Source organism: Hippopotamus amphibius, chromosome 8, assembly GCF_030028045.1.
Source record: "Hippopotamus amphibius kiboko isolate mHipAmp2 chromosome 8, mHipAmp2.hap2, whole genome shotgun sequence".
Classification (NCBI taxonomy): domain Eukaryota; kingdom Metazoa; phylum Chordata; class Mammalia; order Artiodactyla; family Hippopotamidae; genus Hippopotamus; species Hippopotamus amphibius.
In genome coordinates, this window is record NC_080193.1 from 106311010 (window position 1) to 106327653 (window position 16644).

Genomic DNA, 16644 nt, shown 5'->3' on the forward strand with positions numbered 1-16644 from the left:
CAAGATGACTGTGAAAAGAGTTATAAAACTTCTAATAGTTTCTCACAAAGCTTAAATGGGAAATCAGTGTTCCTCTGAATGCATGTATACAGCTCCTGTACCCCATGTGTGGTATTATACCATCCTTGTCCATGGTCTAAGCACCAATCTTGACTTCAGCCACTGTTTGTTTATGAGAACAAAACTACGTGCTGTCAGAATAGCTTTCTCTTATAAGCCTCTCTTCTTTGTGGTGATATCTCCTTATTTCAAGACTTTCTCGCCTAGTAAGAGAAGTCTTCAAGAAATAAATGTTTTATATCTACCCTACAAAAGAATCCACATGCCCCATAATGCTTATGCCTTGCCGCGACCTGCAATTTTTACATAATTATAAAACTTATCCCAAAATGCGGTAAAACTTGGAACCAGTGAGAAAGATACGATCTTGGGTTGTCATCTCACAAAGGACAAAATCCAAAGCTATTACAAGTCCCCAAATTAGCAAAAGAAAAAAATTTTATATATATATATATATATATATATACACATATATATATATAGACCACAGTACATATGAACAAATAATTAGCTTGCCTGTTGTTGGCTAGAACCAAGATGATTTATATTCAAAGTATGCTGGAAAAGTTTCAGGACTCTGATAGTTCTCTAGGTCTGTTCTTTCAATGGTCATTTTATGCATTAGCTCTGAAAAGTTGTCAGGAGGGGAGATGGAAACTTTGTTAGAGTGGACAGGGAAGATGGGCGACTCCAAATCTCCTTCTGAGCTGCTTCACGACCAAAGCCTCTTTGCTGAGCCCTACACCCTCCGTAGTTCCCTCAAGAAGATCTTGGCAGATTGATGGTCGAGAAAGAGGACTATTTTGATAAACAAACTGGTGGTATCCCCCATTGAAAAAAGTTAAAGTACTGATTATAGATCTTCCTGTTGATAAATACAAAAAAATTGATGATGAAATAAGAGCAAATCTATTGCAGTTATCTATATATTAGGAAGACAGGTACTTTTGGCACTTTCCAAGAGAAACCAAAGTTCGTTTTTACCTCAGATGTGCTCTTGTCAGTTTCTAGCTCATGAGATGATTGAATTGACTCCAATGACCATAAGGTCATTATTATAAGGTATGAGAACTTGACATTTACTTCAAAGCTAAATTTCCTCATTCTGGAATGAAAAGAAGAGGCTAGAGTACTAATTCCACCCCTATCCCAAATTTCTTTTAGAACAGCCTACCAAAAAAAAAGTTGACATTTATTAGGATGAATAGCACATTGTAATGACTCTATCCCCTAAATTAAAGCTTAGCCTCATGTTCTAATGGGGTCCAAAAATTAGGCATTGAGTTTGATTTTTTTCTATTTCCTAACATTCTGTGTTTAAGTTTCCAAATATAATTTCACAAGAAGGGATCACATTTAAATAAGCTAAATAATAAATAAACCAAACTGTGTTTATATGTTCTCTGAACATTTCCAGATAACACTTTACATTTGGATCTACTGTCTTCTTAAATTAATGAATACTCTACATAAAGGCTTTAATCATCAGAATCAAGAAGAGTCTCATAAACTGGCAAACAATAGACAAATGTTTTAGTCTTTTATTAAAACAATACAAGACTGATTTGTTTATGAACACTGTTTCTAATATATCAAAGATATATTAGATGCAGATCTATGATATCTGCATACTAAAGATAATTTCTATCTAATCTCATGTTATAGGGTTAATGTCTAATCAAGAATAATTTCAAAATACTAGGGGGAAATGGTCAAATGTTGCTCTAGGTTTTTTTTTTTAATTTTTCATTATTTTCTACAATATTGTTGTTTATCCACTACTAGGAACAGGATACCAGTCATGATTACATGAGATTCCCACACAAGAGTAGATGCTTTATAGTTCCCTAAAACTTGTTTTATTAAACTAATATTGGGGAAAATGTTCAAATAAATCAAACTAATAAAGCTTTTTCCATAAGTTTCTATTGATATTTGCTTTCAGAGCCCAACAAGAGTGGATATGCTGCAAGTTCCTTAACAAAACTCAGCAAACAAAATTATTTTTCATCAGAACACACTGATAAGCCCCAGAGAGAACTCTGCTTACTCAATGCAAGCACAGTTTTGGGTCTAACAATGAATTATTTCAATATAATAATTTCAAAAAAAAGTATACTAAAGCAGCACAAAAATGTGAATGTGCCCAGTGCCACAGAACTGTACATTTAAAAATGGCTAAAATAGTAAATTTTATGTTATGCATATTTTACCACACAAAAAAAGAGCATATTGAAGCATTGTAAAAAAATTTAAGAGCAAAGGGAACATACCCATGTTTCCTTAGGTCTGACCTGACAAGCATGTTTAAGCATCTAATTGTAATGTAATGTATTCCTTCCTCTTTTTTTTTTTTTTTTTGTAAGTTGTTATTAAGTGGATGATGATTCTTTGTTAAAACAGAACGAATTTACAAAAACCTTAAGAACAGCAATCAAAACACCAGTTGTCAAACTGTGATTAGAAAGAATCTTGTTTCATAACACAGAAATCCGGCTACATAAATGTAGCTACATTCAGCTACATTGTCATGTCATATCACTCCATGAGGTAGAAGTGACATTCACTTTTCTTTTTTAGTAAAAGGGGTGGGGGACATTTATTTTTGAATAGTTCTCTTACAAAAGTCTCCACATAGACATGTAAGAGACTATGACCAAAAGGCAAAGAAAAATATAGGCACATTAATCTTATTTTCACCTTAGGGAGACTATCTTGTTCTTACAGACAACCTACGAACTATAACCCTATACTGACGATATTCATTCTGGTTTTATGAACTTCCAAGCAAAATTAAGAAAAGGCTTAGTTGATACATGAAACCTTCAAAGGATTGTAGACAGTATAATCCAAATGAGCCACAACCATGGATGCTGAGAGGCCTCTGGTTTCCATTCTTCATTCATTCATTCACCAATCATAGGTACCTACTTCATGCTAAGGACTAGCACATTTAAGAGTTTTGAAGAAACAGATGAAATCTGACTTTTAAATAGATTGCTTTGGACGTGGACTAGAAGGATTTGATATGGATAAAACTGAAGATGGTGCAGTAGGTGAGTACTGCAGCATTAAAGGAAAGAGATGGTAATGGCCTGAGGTAGATAACTAAAAGAAAGGAATGGTGAAAAGTGGGAAATATCAAGAAATAGGAGGTAAAATCAGAAGTTCATGACTCAGTCTAGGAGGACTCCTAGGTTTTTGGTTTGAATAAGAGGTGAACGGAAATACAATAGGAATTTGCTAACAGATAGGAAATACGAGGAGACGTAAAGGTGAAGAGGAAGTCAGTTTACTTCGGATTATGGTGTATTATAGATGACTATGGGCCACCTAGGTGAAGAGACTGTACAGAAGAGAAGACCTAAAAGAAAAGAAAAAAGGCAAAAGGGTAAGAGAACCAGGAGTATGAGTCTCACAGAAACCAAGGAACAGATTTGAAAGAGCAAGTGCTGGAAAATAAGATGTTAAAATGGCTTATTGGATTCAGCCGTTAAGATATTTACTGGTGACTTTAACGAGAGATGTATTATGTCGCCTTCAAAATGGTGAGGATGGTGACAGGGGTGAGAGCCAAACAGCAGCCTGGAAAGAGTTGAGAGCACAGGGCTCCAGCAAAGCAGAAGAGCAGGTACAAAGGTCCTTCGGTGGGTAAGAAGGTCAGGATAATGACAGGATAATAAATGAGGGGTAGAGCAGCCCCAGATGAGAAAGGAACAACAGGCAGAGACTGAGAGTGGTACATCAGGAGAAGGCTACCCCCACAGTGCTGGCTTTATTGACTTAGAATTCGTGATAGTTCAAGGAATGGAATCTAAGACTAATGTACACATTAGATGTATGTAATGCATGTCATGTATACCTACATCTAAAGAATACTGTCCAAGGGGCCTATGCCCAAATCCACAACCCTATCTGGCAATTAGGCAGTCTAGAAAAAACCCAGCCCCCCACACAAGGCCTAACTCTTCCCACAAAACTCAAGGAGTTGGGGAAGATGGTATCCTCACTACATCTGTTGCCTTCAAGTTTCAAGTAAGGGAAGGTTGCAACTGTAGAATTACACCATTCTTCTCACACTGAAATTTCCAAAGTTATTTTTCACAGTAAACTCAAATGACTTAATGCGAAGTCACAAACAGGTGACATCACTTACTTATGATGAGCACTATGTGACCCACCTGATGTCACTGTGTGGGACAGTGAGGGTGGAGGTCCTGATAGGCAGTGCTAAGATGTGGCTGCAGCCTGACCCAAGCTCTGTGAACCACAGGCTCTCCCTGGTAGCTCTCACTAAGCCTCATTGGTAAGAAGCTGAATTTTATTACACCATCTTATAATTCAAGAGGATTAATTAAAGGCAATGTGAAGTTATTCATGCACGTATCTCTCACCAAATTGTCTTATGTCTGTATTTAACATGACATTTCATTTATGAAAGGTGACCCATTTAATAAAATGCTCTAAAACCATCCCCTTTAGGAAACCTACTCCACTGTATATATGCTGTCGTGGTGTTAAGAAATTCACTGAATTATAGGAAGCCAGTGACCCTATAAACATGCTTTTAAATGACATCTCTTAAATGACTCTCCTCACTTGAAAGCAAAAATTGTTGATTTTCTAAAGGCAAAGATGGAATAAAATGTAGAGTCTATTTCCACATGGGTTCATGGGTTCTTAGTATCTTTGATTTATTTTTATTTATTTATTTATTTTGCAGCTGATGGTTGACTTTTTTTTTTGGGGGGGGGTACACCAAGTTCAATCATCTGTTTTTATACACATATCCCCGTATTCCCTCCCTTCCTTGACTCCCCCCCCACCTCGAGTCTTTGATTGATTTTGTTGAACAGAGGAAGCTTTCTGTTGTGCTATGTCTCACTGCAATCATTCACTCATCAGAATTCATTAAGACATGGCTCTAAATAGCAGTGATTATCTCAGGCTCTTCTGTTGCGTGGTTTCTACCCAGTTAGGGTTCTTCTGCAAGTAGGATGCTCATTATGTATGTTCCATGCATTAGTTCAGAATACAGCATTCACTTATGCAAAGATTAACTGAGCACCTACTGTGTGTTAGGACCATCCCAGTGATTAGTTCTTTAAAAATTATTAATCCCAACACTAATGGCACCTGGAATAAATGCTTTCTTTTCATCACATTTTTAATATATAGGTTTTTATAACTGATGGAATTAAGTAAAATAATGACAAAATCTTCAAATTTAATAAATCAAGCAAAGCATATAATGAATGCTCCCAAGTAAATAAAAATAGCTTCAAATAACATTGAGGATGTTTGAGAACCAAAACCACAAAGGGGCACAAGAGATGATGAGTGACATTTAAAAGGAAGTACTAGTAATTAAGTGTAGTTAAGTTACATCTTTACCACTAGGGCATATATTGAGATACTTAAAACTGGACAAGAAAAAAGCTAAGCTTCAAAATATTCAAAATCTATAAAGGACGTGCTCGCTTCGGCAGCACATATACAAAATCTATAAAGGTCTTAGGTAAAACAATTTTTAAATTATTGTCATTTAACAAGAAAACAAATATGATTTTCACACAGAGCTAACTAGAATTTTATGCCATGGGAAAAAATCTTAAATTACACAGCCCTACCTGTGACTGCATTATTCCTAGATGTGCTAGAAAGGCCTTGCCATAACAATGTGGCTTGTAAGAGTTTGCTGCAGGAACCCAGAAGATGGCATCAGTGGGTTTAGTCACACCAAAGTCCTGTTGCCATGTTCTCATAGTAACTGCTAATAGTAGACTGCAAAGCACATTATTAACCACAATAGTACTGGATTTTTAATAGGTTAACGCTTTTATAATGCCTCCTAAAATAACTAGAATAGCAAAATCAAGATTAAGGAGTCACATTCTATTAGTTTCATTTTGAGACAAGAGGTTTCTTTATTCTCTAAATCATAACGTTTGTCACAAACTAAAATGGCTTTGGTTTGAAATTTTTAACAAAACTGGGAAGAAATCAACTCAAAGGAAGGGTAACAATAACAGAAAATCATACCATAATATTCTTTCTGGATCACAATTTCAAGAACACTATATCCCGGAGACAGATCAAGATGGCAGAGTAGGAGGACGTGTGCTCACTCCTTCTTGCAAGGGCACCAGAATTACAACTAACTGCTGAACAATCATCCACAGAAAGACACTGGAACTCACCAAAAAAGACACCCCACATCCAGAGACAAAGGAGAAGCCTCAATGAGACGGTAGGAGGGGCACAATCGCTTTACAATCAAATCCCATAAATGCTGGGTGGGTGACTCACAAACTGGAGAACAGTTATACCGCAGAAATCCACCCACTAAAGTGAGGATTCTGAGCCCCACGTCAGGCTTCCCAATCTGGGAGTCCAGCAACGGGGGGGAGGAACCCCCAGAGAATCAGACTTTGAAAGCCAGCGGGATTTGATTGCAGGACCTCCACAGGACTGGGGGAAACAGAGACTCCACTCTTGGAGGGCACACAAAAAAGTGTGCTCACCAGGACCCAGGGGGAAGGAGCAGTGACCCCATAGGAGACTGAATCAGACCTACCTGGTGGTGTTGGAGGGTTGTCTGCAGAGGTGGGGGGTGGCTATGACTCACTGAGGAGACAGGGGCACTGGGGGCAGGGGTCCTGGGAAGTGCTCATTGGCATGAGCCCTCCCAGAGTCTGCCATTAGCCCCACTAAAGAGCCTGTAAGCTCCACTGCTAGGTAGCCTCAGGCTAAACATCAAACAAGGTGGAAACACAGACCCACCCATTGGCAGACAAGCAGATTAAAGTTTTACTGATCTCCGCCCACCCAGCCCTACTCACCATCAGTCCCTTCCATCAGGAAGCATGCATGAGCCTCCTAGATAGCTTCCCCCACGAGAGGGCAGACAGCAGTATTAAGCAGTATCAGCAGTATTTCCTCCTGTGGAATTGAAAACCACAGCCACAGAAAGATACAGAAAATGAAAAAGTAGAGGACTTTGTATCAGATGAAGGGACAAGCTAAATCCCAGAAAAACAACTAAATGAAGAGGAGTTAGGCACCCTTCCAGAAAACAAATTCAGAATAATGATAGTGAAGATGATCCAGGACTTCGAAAAAAGACTGGATGCAAAGATCGAAAAGTTTACCAAAGACATAGAAGAATTAAAAAGCAAACAAACAGAGATATGCAACACAATAACTGAAATGAAAAATACACTAGAAGGAACCAATACCAGATTAACTGAGGCAGAAGGGCGAATAAGTGATCTGGAAGACAGAATGGTGATAACCACTGATGCAGAAAAGAATAAAGAAAAAAGAATGAAAAGAACTGAAGACAGCCTAAGAGACCTCTGGGACAATGTTAAGCACACCAACATTCACATTATAGGGGTCCCAGAAGAAGACCGAGAGAAAGGACCCAAGAATATATTGGAAGAGATTATAGTTAAAAACTTCCCTAACATGGGAAAGGAAATACCTACCCAAGTCCAGGAAGTGCAGAGAGTCCCAGGCAGGATAAACCCAAAGAGAAACACGCCAAGACATATTGTAGTCAAATTGACAAAAATTAAAGACAGAAAAGTTATTAAAAGCAACAAATTGACAAAAATTAAAGACAAAAAAGTTATTAAAAGCAACAAGGGAAAAATGACAAACAACATACAAGGGAATTCCCATAAGGTTAACAGCTGATTTCTCAGCAGAAGCTCTGCAAGTCAGAAGGGAGTGGCATGATATATTTCAAGTGATGAAAGAGAAGAACCTACAACCAAGAATACTCTACTCAGCAAGGATCTCATTCAGATTCAATGGAGAAATCAAAAGCTTTACAGACAAGCAACAGCTAAGAGAATTCAGCACCACCAGACCAGCCCTACAACAAATGCTAAAGGAACTTCTCGAAGCAGGAAACATAAGAGAAGAAAAGGACCTACAAAAACATAAACAAAACAATTAAGAAAATGGTAATAGGAACATACATATTGATAATTACCTTGAATGTAAATGGACTAAATGCACCAACCAAAAGACACAGACTGGCTGAATGGATACAAAAACAAGACCCATATATATGCTGTCTACAAGAGACTCACTTCAGACCTAGGGACACATACAGACTGAAAGTGAGGGGATGGAAAAAAATATTCCATGCAAATGGAAATCAAAACAAAGCTGGAGTAGCGATACTTATATCAGATAAAATAGACTTTAAAATAAAAAATGTTACAAGAGACAAGAAAGGACACTCATAAAGATCGAGGGATCAATCCAAGAAGAAGAGATAAAAATTATAAATATATATGCACCCAGTATAGGAGCACCTCAATACATAAGGCAAATGCTAACTATGAAAGAGGAAATCGACAGGAACACAATCACAGTGGGGGACTTTAACACCCCACTTACACGAATGGACAGATCATCCACACAGAAAATTAATAAGGAAACACAAGCTTTAAATGACACAATAAACCAGCTTGATTTAATAGATATCCACAGGACATTACATCCAAAAACAGCAGATTACACTTTCTTCTCAAGTGCACATGGAACATTCTCCAGGATAGTTCACAGTTTCGGTCATAAATCAAGCTGTGGTAAATTCAAGAAAATTGAAATTGTATCAGGCATTTTTTCCGATCACAACGCTATGAGATTAGAAATCAATTACAGGAAAAAAACTGTAAAAAACATAAACACATGGAGGCTAAACAATATGCTACTAAATAACCAAGAGATCACTGAAGAAATCAAAGAGGAAATCAAAAAATACCTAGAGACAAATGACAATGAAAACACAATGATCCAAAACCTATGGGATGCAGCAAAGGCAGTTCTAAGAGGGAAGTTTATAGCAATACAATCCTACCTCAAGAATCAAGAAAAATCCCAAATAAACAATTCAACTTTACACCAAAAGAAACTAGAGAATGAAGAGCAAACAAAACCCAAAGTCAATAGACAGAGAGAAATCACAAAGATCAGAGCAGAAATAAATGACATAGAAACAAAGAAAATAGCATAAATCAATAAAACTAAAAGCTGGTTCTTTGAGAAGATAAATAAAATCGATAAGCCTCTAGCAAGACTCATCAAGAAAAAGAGGGAGAGGACTCAAATCAATAAAATTAGAAAGGAAACAGGAGAAGTTACAACGGACACTGCAGAAATAAAAAGCACCATAAGAGATTACTACAAGCAACTATATGCCAATAAAATGGACAACCTGGAGGAAATGGACAGATTCTTAGAAAGGTATAATCTTCCAAGACTGAATCAGGAAGAAATAGAAAATATGAACAGACCAATCACAAGTAATGAAATTGAAACTGTGATTAAAAATCTCCCAACAAACAAAAGTCCAGGGCCAGATGGCTTCACAGGGGAATTTTATCAAACATTTAGAGAAGAGCTAACACCCATCCTTCTCAAATTCTTCCAAAACATTGCAGAGGAAGGAACACTCCCAAACTCATTTTATGAGGCCACCATCACCCTGATACCAAAACCAGACAAAGATACTACAAAAAAAGAAAACTGCAGACCAATATCACTGATGAATTTAGATGCAAAAATCCTCAACAAAATACTAGCCAACAGAATCCAACAACACATTCAAAGCATCATACGCCATGATCAAGTGGGGTTTATCCCTGGAATGCAAGGATTCTCCAATATATGCAAATCAATCAATGTAATACACCATATTAATAAATTGAAGGACAAAAACCACATGATCACCTCAATAGATGCAGAAAAAGCTTTTGACAAAATTCAACACCCATTTATGATAAAAACTCTCCAGAAGGTGGGCATAGAGGGAACCCTACCTCAACATAATAAAGGCCATATATGACAAACCCACAGCAAACATCTTTCTCAATGGTGAAAACCTGAAAGCATTCCCTCTAAGATCAGGAACAAGACAAGGATGTCCACTCTCGCTGCTACTCTTCAACATAGTTTTGGAAGTCCTTGCCACAGCAATCAGAAAAGAAAAAGAAATCAAAGGAATCCACATTGGAAAAGAAGAAGTAAAACTGTCACTGTTCGCAGATGACATGATATTATACATAGAAAATCCTAAAGATGCCACCAGAAAACTATTTGAGCTAAGCAATGAATTTGGTAAAGTTGCAGGATACAAAATTAACACACAGAAATCTCTTGCATTTCTATACACTAACAATGAAAGATCAGAAAGAGAAATTAAGGAAACAATCCCATTCACCGTTGCAACAAAAAGAATAAAATACCTAGGAATAAACCTCGCCAAGGAGATAAAAGACCTGTACTCAGAAAACTATAAGACACTAATGAAAGAAATCAAAGACAATACAAACAGATGGAGGGACATACCATGTTCTTGGATTGGAAGAATCAACATTGCAAAAATGACTATGCTACCCAAAGCAATTTACAGATTCAATGCAATCCCAATCAAATTACCAATGGCATTTTTCACAGAACTAGAACAAGAAATTTTACAATTTGTATGGAAACACAAAAGACCCTGAATAGCCAAAGCAATCTTGAGAAGGAAAGATGGAGTTGGTGGAATCAGGCTTCCTGACTTCAGGCTATACTACAAGGCTACAGTGATCAAGACAGTATGGTACTGGCACAAAAACAGAAATATGGATCAATGGAACAGTATAAAAAGCCCAGAGATAAACTATGGTCAACTAATCTATGACAAAGGAGGCAAGGATATACGATGGAGAAAAGGCAGCCTCTTCAATAAGTGGTGCTGGGAAAACTGGACAGCTACATGTAAAAGAAGAATGAGATTAGAACACTCCCATTTTGAGTTAAAATAAACTCCAAATGGATTGAAGACCTAAATGTAAGGCCAGACACTATAAAACTGCTAGAGGAAAACATAGGAAGAACACTCTTTGACGTAAATAACAGTAAGATCTTTTTGATCCACCCCCTAGAGTAACGCAAATGAATCAACAGACAAAGGGTTAATCTCCAAAATATATAAACAGTTCATCCAACTCAATATCAAAATAACAAGCAACCCAATCAAAATATGGGCAGAAGACCTAAATAAGCATTTCTCCAAAGACGACATACAGATGGCCAAGAGGCACATGAAAAGCTGCTCAACATCACTAATTATTAGAGAAATGCAAATCAAAATGACAATGAGGTATCACCTCACACCGGTCAGAATGGGCATCATCAGAAAATCTACAAACAGTAAATGCTGGAGAGGGTGTGGAGAAAAGGAATGCTCTTGCACTGTTGGTGGGAATGTAAATTGATACAGCCACGATGGAGAACAGTATGGAGGTTCCTTGCAAAACTAAAAATAGAGTTGCCATATGACCCAGCAATCCCACTGCTGGGCATATACCCAGAGAACACCATCATTCAAAAAGACACATGCACTCCAGTGTTCATTGCAGCGCTATTTACAATAACCAGGACATGGTAGCAACCTAAATGTCCATCAACAGATGAATGGATAAAGAAGATGTGGTACATATATGCAATGGAATATTACTCAGCTGTAAAAAGCAAGGAAACTGAGACATTTCTAGAGACATGGATGGACTTGGAGACTGTCATACAGAGTGAAGTGAATCAGAAAAACAAATACCATATATTAACACATATATGCGGACTATAGAAAAATGGTACAAATCAACTGGTTTGCAAGGCGGAAAAAGAGACCCAGATGTAGAGAACAAACATATGGACACCAAGTGGGGAAAGCGGGGAGGGTTGGGGGGGAATGAATTGGGAGATTGGGATACCAAATTGTACACTCTAAATATATGCAGTTTATTGTATGTTAACTGTATCTCAATAAAAGTTCTAAAAAAACAAACAAAAAAAAGAACACTAAATCTGATTTGTATATTTAAAATGTTATTTATGATGTTTGCTCAACAAGAGTGGACTAGAGGGGAAGAATTACGTCTCCTTGAACTTTCTTCTATGTACCTTTATCTCTGTGATTCACTCAAGAGGCAAAATCATAAACCTAATTAAAAATCTCTGACCTTTCATTGCAGATCAATGCTCATAGGTAAAATCAAAGACTATTTACCTGTTTGGAATTTTTTTCACCTGTACAGAAATTAAGTCCATATAGGTGAGGAGATCTGGTCACAGAAGAAACCAGGTTGATATTAGCTCTGGAAGCCCATGTCTCCAGACGTGAGATCATTCTATCATTCCATTGATTCCTGCCATTTCTGTTCTCCCCACAGAATGAGGGCACAACCCTGTGACTGTTTATTGTGAAACCTCGCTAACTGATGGACTTTCTGTTTTCAACTCATTTCCCCACAAGTCCACAAGCGTGGATGTTTCTTTATAGTGTCAACTGCCTTCATGGGAAAGGCCTTGTTTCTCACTTAAATCTTACCAATCTCCTCTTGCATACTTCACAACCCACTACTCTGTATACAGTTACAAGGTACATCAACACGCCCATTTTTCTAGTCAAAAACATGACCGTTGTCAACTATTCCAACTGCTACGTGAAATGCGTGGTTTTGCTTAAGTCCCAGAAGAATATGTTACAGTACTGTGTCTTAGCAGCACCAATATGAACAAAATAAAAATGGACACCAATAAAGGTCATCTGACAATTATCCAGCAGCTTTTGAAGAATGACATGTTGTTATCAGTCCTATTCCTCTAAGACAGATGTCCACCTCACACTCAAAAACACTACATTTAAAATTCATTGGTAGACTGTGCAAGTCTCAGCAGAGGTGCCAAGAACCAAGTGGGCCTGGAGACTGAGATATGATTCTGTCCTTCCTCACGAGACTCCCTACACAACAGCCCCAGGAATCCTGACTGAACTTATGCCAGAGCCAGCTTTGTTGTTTCTGGTGTGAGAATTAATCAGAGGTGCTCGTTATGGAAGGCAGCACGTCATGATCTCTATAAAAAGAAAGTCTGTAATGAAGAATATGTAAATGTATGCTTTTATTTACTTTTTTAAGATTTTTTTTTGATGTGGACCATTTTTAAAGCCTTTATTGAATTTGTTACAATATTGTTTCTGTTTTATGTTTTGGTTTTTGCAAGGCATGTGGGATCTCAGCTCCCCAACAAAGGATCAAACCTGCACCCCCTGCATTGGAAGGCAGAGTCTTAACTACTGGACCGCCAGGGAAGTCCCAATGTATGCTTTTAATACCTATCTTGCTAACACATCTCTTTCAGTGTGTTGTTGTAGAGTTTAAATAGAATACCCTAATTATTCATAGGTATAACCATACAACTGACGCTTAATTAGGGCATCCATCAGAAATTGATATATGATTAGGGAGGCGTTCAAATCTATGCATAACTTTTCTTTCATTCCAACTAATGTTGCACATTTACTTAAACTACATTATCTGAAAAATTAAAATATCAAAAGGAATGGAACATTATTAAATGTAGTTCATTTCAAAAACATTCCTGAAAAAATTTCCCATTTTCCTTTGTGTGGTAAATAACCAGTTCACAGAATAGTTTCTGCTTCATTTTAACTTTCCAATTTTTAATGGTAATATCTGCCATCAAATATGAGACACCAATATATTATTTAGATTGATTTCAGTCACTGTGGAATTTAAACATGTTCTCCAGTCATCTAAATTTGAATAAAACATATTTAAAACTGAAAAGGAAATACTTGGTATGTTTCAACACTATGTGAGTTCTACTATTTGTTACCATTGGGTGTTTCTGGAGCTGAGTTTCTGAAACAGATGTGATTCATGAAAATAAAATCATGTAGAATTTGAAAATTGCTAGGAGAGTAGATCTTAAAAGTTCTCATCACAAGAAAAACAAATTTTAAATATGTGTAGTGATAGACGTTAACTAAACTTATTCTGGTAATTATTTCATAATATATAAATATATCAAATCATTATGTTGTACACCTAAAACCAATACAATGTTATGTGTCAATTAAATCTCAATTTTAAAAAAATCACTCAGAGTTATATTCACTTAAGTGGAAATAAGGTTACAGTCAGCTTTGATATAGAGCATAAAGATGAATTAATGAAATAGAATTTAAAAAATGGTCACATTCCAGGAATTCATGATTTTCTGTGAAACATTTGTTAAGGGCAAGATTTTTGACCATAGACATCATTTATAAATTCCAATTGGGGTAAATATAAAATATATTAACTATTAATGGTATTTCTTAGCGATAGAATCAGTGCCATTGTAATATATAAAAGTAAACATGTTTAGGTCTCTCATTAAGAGAAAAAAATCTTACAAGAGATTTAAAAACAATAAATTTACTTTATAATAACATTTTGTAAATGTGTGTGACACAGGACATGATGATTAAATTCAATTTTATAAAAGCATAATTCTATTCAAACCTAAAATACAATTCATTTATAGACTAAATCCATTTTTCTCTACTCTTGGGGGTAGTCTACCATCTAAAAAAAATGTGTATCTTCACAAATGGACCATTTCTTGCATTCGCATTGTTTTATAGATTCTAAAATTTATACTTGTCATTTTAAACTTCCCAGTTGAATAATTCTTCTGTAATAGATCCCTAAGAGCAATCTCTAAACTTTCCATAAGGTAGATCCCTGAACCACATATAAAATAGAATGTCAATTCTCTGACCCAAAGCAATGTAAAAACTCATCCTTAATGTTTTTTTCTCTTACGATAATAATAGAATATGCACTTCAGGACTAATTGCCATAGAGATGTAAAATCTATGACTCAGATAGCCAACTTGACTTGAACATCAAGATGAATCTGATTAAAGGCTTCAAGTTTTATCCATAACTTCCGGAATGGGTTAGTAGCATCTAACACTTTAATCCTCATTGTATTTATTACCTCTGTTTTAAGGAACATCGGCATCTGTCCATGTGCAACAAACAGATGGCAGATCTCAGAAAATGTGTATTCTCAGCATAGAGACTCATTTAGGGTAAAGGCTTCCTGATACCCAGTGAAGGCTCCATGGTCAAAGCAGAAATGAATCTATTGTCTGAATTTAGAAAAATGTAAAAGGAAACTATGTAAGGACAGTTTTTATTTGAGATAATAAAATTCAAAGTCCATAAATACCTTACAGAAATTACTGAAATAATTAAATTTCTTCTCCCCAAAGCATTGGATTGAGGACTAATGGATTTTAGTCTCACCTTCTTCACCTACTTGTATGACTTTGTGACACGTAAAAAATTCTGCATTTATTGTTTTTATTTATCAAAATAATGTAATAATTTGTGCCTAATTCATAGAGCTATCTCAAGGATCAAAGGAAATAAAGCATGCTAAAGCAGTTTGAAAAGCATAAAACTCCAAAACAGTGAATTATAGATCCATCTTACTTATCAATATAAGTAAAATGTGGCAATATATTAAAAGAGTAATCAATTTTTCAAAAAGTCAGGTTTAGTCCAGGAATATAAGAATGTATCAGCATTAAGCAAGCTGTCAATGTAATTCAATAAATAAATAGGTTAAAAGAGAAAAACAGTATGATCCTACCTATAAATTCTTCAAAGGCAATAAACATTAATTCCGAAGAAAACGCTCAGTAAACTGAGAAAAGAAGATAACTTCCTTCACATGCTCAAAATCCTACTTCAGAATCCTAAAGGAAACATCATACCAATTGGTAAAGATTTAGAAGAATTCGCATTAAAATTAAAAAAGAAAGAAAACAAAAGGCTACTATTTACTCTATATTTTAACATAATTCTGGGTACTTAAGCCAAAGCAATAAGGTAAGGATAAGAAATTAAGCATAAAATATTGTAAAGGAGGTGAAAGATCATTCCTAGTTGCAAAGAAGATCATTATTCACCTAGAAAATTCAAAAAGATCAACCGAAAATTATTAAAAATAATAAAACTGATGGTGGTGAAATAAAATAGAAATATGAAATAATTAATAGCTGTTTTATACAACAATCTGCTTCTAAATGTAATGGCAGGGATGGGTAGAAGTGAGAGGAACCCATTCAAATTAACAATAGATACTGTAAACAAACCAAGAATAAACTTAACACGATATGTGCAAAAATTATATATAGAATTGTATTTCATTTAAAATTGAAAAAGAAGGATCAAATAAATGAAAACATAAATTACTGGAAAGATAATATTGATAAAATTCAAACTCTCCACTAATTAGTAGACAAACATAATAAAATTCTGATGAAAAGCCCAGGGGCATTGTTTCAAGGGGTAGGGTGGAAGCAGTATTTCACATAACAAAGGAAACTATATTATTCAATTATTAGTGCTGAAAAATTCACTATTCATTTGAACAAAAAATATAAGTAGATTTCTGTTTCATGCCAGAACAAGAAGTTATTTCAGATGGATTAAAGATGAAGTAAAGCATATAAGTACTAGAAAAGATGTAAACATGTATTTCTATAGTTTTGTGGTAGGGAAGATCCCTTCTTAACAAATAAATCAAGGCCACAAGCCATAGAGGAAAAACTGATAGAAATGAGAATATAAAAACTTAAAACTATGTCCAAATTTTTTTTTTAAATCTCAAAATGAAAAATATTTGATATATGTTTCTTAATTCATAAAAATTATT